This window comes from Macaca fascicularis, chromosome 15, assembly GCF_037993035.2.
Source record: "Macaca fascicularis isolate 582-1 chromosome 15, T2T-MFA8v1.1".
In the NCBI taxonomy this organism is placed as follows: domain Eukaryota; kingdom Metazoa; phylum Chordata; class Mammalia; order Primates; family Cercopithecidae; genus Macaca; species Macaca fascicularis.
The window spans coordinates 125,076,501-125,082,500 of NC_088389.1; the positions used below are offsets into that span (position 1 = coordinate 125,076,501).

Below are 6,000 nucleotides of genomic sequence, written 5' to 3' on the forward strand. Positions count from 1 at the left end.
AAGATAGAAACCAACTTACTGAGTATTAAACAAAAGGCTATTTCCCAAAAACATCCTTCCACGTTCATTCTTCAATCAGTAAAGTTTTACTATGGTTAAGGCAGAAAAAGGGTTAGACACAATTCCTTTTTTCAAGAAGCTTAGAGGTTAATAGGGACACTACAATATCCGTGACACAACTTAAAAGCTATATAAAAATGGTATAGAAAGGTAAAGATTTCTCTGTGGAAGAGGTATAAAAAAGAAAATATTTTCCTCATGATAAGCTTGAAGGTTCTTCCTCCCTGACAGGCTTAAAGAAGTCTTCATGATGGAGATCTAGAATCCATCTTTAGTTGGTTAGTGTGTGCACATGTGAGAGAGAAGGCCATGCTAGGCCTGATCCAAGAATGAGGCTGGAAATGGGTGTACTTTTAAGAAAATGAATAAATAAATAAATGATCTTGTTTGCGTAGGAGCCTGGAAGAGACTAATGGAAGCTGTGAATAGAAAGACCCTTTGAAGCCAATTTGGAGATGGCCTTGAAAACGAGGGAAGTATAGAATTTTCTTAAAAAGAAAATAAGAAACCTTTAAAGGATTGTATCTGGGGAGAGGCAAGATAATAACAAAATCTTCGAGGAGGGAATAAGCCCTTACCTCACTGCTGTTCACCTTGAGGGCTTACCCTTCACAGCATGCGCCCCTGTTCCTGGCCCTCCCTGTCGCCTAGGCGGAGTTCACTGTTAGCCCTTGTCAAGTGTGATCACCAGCTGGCTTGTCTACCTCTTCTTATCAGTGATTGGGCAGTCTTGATACTGAGCTTCCCAGCTGTGGACCCACAACTAAATTAATGTAAGACCCAAAGGTCTGAAACGCCCTTTAAGATGCTGCCCTTGAGAATAAAGAATGTTACATACCAGCAGAGGGTGTTAGGTTTATGCAAGAAGAAGATGGTGTGGTGGAAAAAATCTGAGAGTAAGAAAACTAAGAGAAGAGAAAATAATAAGAACAGTGATCATTTGTATTAAATAATGAGAGTGAAAATAGGGCTAACAGTATTTTACAGGTGCAGTGGGTCACAGGTTGTTGACATGTAACCAACAAGAATTGGACTACATGGCTGCAACCCTTTGTCTGCAAAAGCTCACATGTATTGGCTAGTAATGTTCAAGTAATTAACAGAGGACATTAATCAGTTAAATATCTATCTGCACATGTTTTCTCTAAAAAATTTCAGGTCTCTGCTGGACATGGTGGCTCATACTTGTAATCCCAGCACTTTGAGAGGCTGAGGCGGGTGGATCATGAGGTCAGGAGATTGAGACCATCTTGGCTAACACGGTGAAACCTCGTCTCTACTAAAAATGCAAAAAAAATTATTCGGGTGTGGTGGTGGGCGCCTGTAGTCCCAGCTACTCGAGAGACTGAGGCAGGATAATGGCGTGAACCTGGGAGGCGGAGCTTGCAGTGAGCCGAGATCACGCCACTGCACTCCAGCCTGGGCGACAGAGTGAGACACTGTCTCAGGAAAAAAAAAAAAAAAAAATTCGGGTCTCTATTTTTTTCTGTCTAATACTTCTGGCTTCCAGGATAGAGTCAAGAGAACTGAGACCAGGAATTGCAACCATTGCAATCAGGCAAATCCCCACAATGTTCCAGGTCAGAGAGTCAAGAGAGAGACAGCTAAACAATGGGACTATACCCACCTATGACATGACCTTTTAAAACATCTCTTTTTTTTGTGCTTCTTTAGATGGATAGAAGTGAACTTATGTCTATGCTTTGATTTTTGCAAAATTCTTAGGCTGTAAAAGATATAGTTGTGACTAGGAGACTAACTCTCATTTACCTCAGTCCTAAATTCAGTGTGTTCAGTATAACATTGAGGAAATAAATATCATAATAATGATTTCAGGAGTGACATATTAACTCCATATTTTTGAAAGAAAGTGTGGTCAGGCTCTGTGCTAAAAAAAATTCTACCTACTGATGTTCCAAAAGTGTGTCATGAGATGTTATACTGAAAACTAGATTTCTGTGAATGCGGAATGACTTTTGTGTCCTTTTCTTTCCATATTCAAATCTTATTTCACTTCTATGAGATTTCCCCCTTATTTATGGGTTTCTTTAATCATATGCATAATTTTTATGTTGACATCTAGTAAAGGTATACACTTTTGTTTCATTTTTAGCATGGACCTAAGAAGCTCTTCCATCATAATCTATGGCTTTCATTACTGATTCTGTTTATAGATAGGATACAAAGATAATATAAAAATGAAAAACAAGTTGTAAACAAATTATTTTTAAAATTAGATTTTTCTCTTCAACTTAAATATTTCACCCTTCCAAAGGGTGAGGGAAGGGGGAAAGATGAAAGTGGCAGAATTAATGTAGAAATAAAGTGTTTGGAGCAGAGCTTGGGTTTTTTTCCCATAGAGTGAATACTAAATTTTATCAGTATAATGATCCATCACAGTTTAAAGAAGCAACACATTTTCTGATTACAATGATAACTTTTAACATATCTAACATTTTAACATATCTATATCTTCTAATACATTAGACTTGAAAAATTCTGTAGTGGTTGCCTGTCTCAGCATTTTGCAAGCATCATCCTTGCTGTACCAAAACAGAGTTCACAAATTTTGGAAAGATGTGTGAGTGGCTGTACCTCTTCTGGGACTAGACAACTGACAGCAACGACTATACGTGCAAGTAGTCGTTCTCTGATGAGCTGAAACAGTCACTCATATCACTTCCCATGCTCTGTGGTTCACATGAGGAGCGCTGGTAGAGAAAGGCAGCTCTAGATCTTTGTAAGAAGGTAATAAGACACCAAACTGCTCTTCAATGGCAAGTGTTAATCTAATACATCTCTCCAAGGAGGGGCTGACGATGGGAGTTGAAAGCCACCAGATAGCAAGCACCCTGTGGCTCTCAAAATGAATGGGAAGGTACTTACACAAAGTTGGTGCCCCCCATACCTGTCTGGAGGCCTGGCTGAAGAGCCAATCCTAGTGTGCCCCTCCTATCATCGTGGCCACTCTAGGAGCCAGCCCCAGCCACAGGTTCCCTGCTAGGCAAGAGCTGTCATACTTCTACAAACTTCGAGTAGACTTAAAGTTTTCCTTTTGTCTTCTTCACCAGAGAAAGAAAAAGTTTACTTTTGGACAGGTTGCACTAAAGCACTTTAGATGTTCTCTTTTCTCTGGTGGAAGCCTGTGTCTTAGGAGACATGGGGAGCCTGCTGCTGGCTCACCTGTCATAGAACTGGATCGTGAAGCTTTCATCTGGTTTTTCCCAGGTGGGCATTTTAAACTTCTGCTTCAAAGTCTGTCTTTGTACTTTTAATAAATAAGACATTTTTACTGATGGAATCTGCAAGACAGGTTTGAAGGAAAAAATAAATGTCTCAAAGTGAAAGTCTATTTTTTCCATAAAGATGATATCATGAACAGTCATGTAAAAAACGTATTAAAAATAGCCTTTTTGAGTTGGGGATCTATTATGTTCAGTAGCTAAACTATAACACAGAAGACCACATGGAGCACATACATGAAATATTGTTGAGGTGGCCATTTGGAGTCCTGAGTTCTAGTAAGGACTCCACTTCAATTGGTCACATGATCAAGGATGGGCACATCACTTCTCCAGGACTTACGGTCTTCGTCTCTAAAGTGAAGGCTGAATATTACAGGTGCCCTTAAAGCCGCAAAGCATCACACATTTCACACCTGTTTACCCTCTCTTTCTCTTAGACAACACTTTTTATCTCTTTTTTCTTTCATCAAAATGCCAGCGTCTCCTCTCCCCGTCTCATTCTTAGCTTCCTACTTCACCAGAAAACTGAAGCAATCGAAAAAGAATGTCCATGAGCTTCCAACATCACGTTGGCTTGTGGCTGTGATCTGAATGTGTCTCCTCCACAATTCAGGTATTGAAACTTAATGGCCAGTATGACAGTATTGAAAGATGGGCCTTTAAGGCCATGAGGACTCCTCCCTCATCAAAGGGATAAAGGTCTTTATAAACAAGGCTTCACACAGCATCTGGCCCTCTCGCCATGCTACCTTCTGCCAGGTGAGAATGCAGTGAGAAGGACCTCACCAGATGCCAAATGCTGTCTCCTTGATCCTGAACTTGTCAGCCTCTAGAACTGTGAGAAAATACATTTCTTTTCTTTTCTTTTCTTTTTGAGACAGTTTCACTCTTGTTGCTCAGGCTGGAGGGCAATGGCACAATCTTGGCTCACTGTAACCTCCACCTCCCAGGTTCAAGGGATTCTCCTGCTTCAGCCTCCCAAGTAGCAGGGATTACAGGTGTGCGCCACCACGCCTGGCTAATTTTGTATTTTTAGTAGAGATGGGGTTTCACCATGTTGGTTAGCCTGGTCTCGAACTCCTGACCTCATGTGATCCCCCTGCGTCGGCCTCCCAAAGTGCTGGGATTACAGGCATGAGTCACTGCACCCAGCCAATTTCTTTTCTTTACACATTACTCGGTCTGTGGTATTCTGTTATAACAGCACAAATAGACTGAGACCAAAATTGATACCAGGAGAATGTTGCTACCACAAATACCCGAAAATGTAGAAGCAGCTTTGGAACTGAGTCATGGGTAGAGGCTGGAACCATTTTAAAGGGAATACTGAAAAAGCCTGTATGGCCAAACATGGCACATTAAGGGTGATTCTGGTGAGGGCTCAGAAGAAAAGGAGAGCTGTAGGGAAAGCCTGAACCTTCTTAGTTTATCTTAGACAAATTCTTATATTATCTCAGTGGTTGTGACCAGAATACTGGTAGGAATATGGACAGTGAGGGCCTTTATTAGGTATCTTAGAGAGAAATGAGAAACACCTCACTGGAAACTGGAAGAAAGGCCATCATTGTTACAAAGTAGCCAAGAATTTGACTGAATTATGTTCCTGCCTCAGTATTTTGTGGGAGGCAGAAGTGAAGAGTGATGAACTAAGATACTTGATGAAAGAAATCTCTAAGCAGCAAAGTGTTGAAGGAATTGCCTGGCTTTTCTTAACTGCTCCTAGCAAAATGCAAAAAGAGAGAAATGACTTAAAGATGGAATTTATAATCAAAAGGGAAGCTATCACATGTAAAGAATGTAAAGATTTGAAAAATTCTCAGCCTGGCCATGTAAATAATAAAAAAGCATGTTTAGTAAAGAAAACCAAGGTTGTGCACAATTGACAGTCTAATAAGCAGATTAGTGTGAATAGCAGGAAGCCAGGAGCTATTTATCAAGATAATGGGAAAATGACCCCAAAGACATTTCAGAGATCTTCGAGGCCACCACACTTTTCATAGGCAGAGTTCTAGGGCCTTGGGGGCAGAACAGGTTTGAGGGAGGGGCCCAGGATGCCCTTGGGAACTTGAGGCTTACCATCCAGGGTCACCTCAAATCTCTGTTCCCTGCATTCTGGCACAGTGCTCCTTGGTTCCCCAGCTATGGCTCAAGTAGGCCCAGGTGTGGCTCAAGCCACTGCTTCAGAAGGTATAGGCCATAGCACTTGGCAGCATCCATGTAGTGCTAACTCTGTAAGTGCACAGAGTTCAGGAGCTTTGAAGGCCTGGCTTCCTCCCCTTGGTTTCAGAGAATGCCATAGAGTGTCTCCACCAGAGAAATGCACAGTGGAGCTGTGTGAGTGAGGCCACCTCAGAGAGTACTCACTAAAACAAAGTCTACTGGAACCATAGGGCAGGGCCACGCTGGAGACCTCCACATTTTAGAGTCACCAGCATGCAATGCCAGTGTAAAAGAGCTGCAGGCAGAGACTCCAACCCATGAGGGCTGTGGTGTGGGCTATGCCCAGCAAAACTATGGGGTTGTGGCCTTTGGAGCCTTGGGGATCCAACCCCTGCCCCAGTCTGCCTTGAAGGTAAAACATGGAGTCAAATAAAATTATTCTCAAGCCTTAAGACCTAATGTTGCTTGCCCTTTTGGGTTTTGGACTCACTCAGAACTTGTTACCCCTTTCTTTTTGCCAATTTCTTCTGCCTTT

The 6,000-nt window shown here is 41.8% G+C and overlaps 1 long non-coding RNA gene across 3 annotated transcripts in view; it reads left to right on the plus strand.

Annotated features, from left to right (window-relative positions):
• Nucleotides 1-6,000, plus strand: part of LOC102137919 (uncharacterized) — a 226,383-nt gene that overhangs the window by 137,842 nt on the left and 82,541 nt on the right. The window lies entirely within an intron of this gene.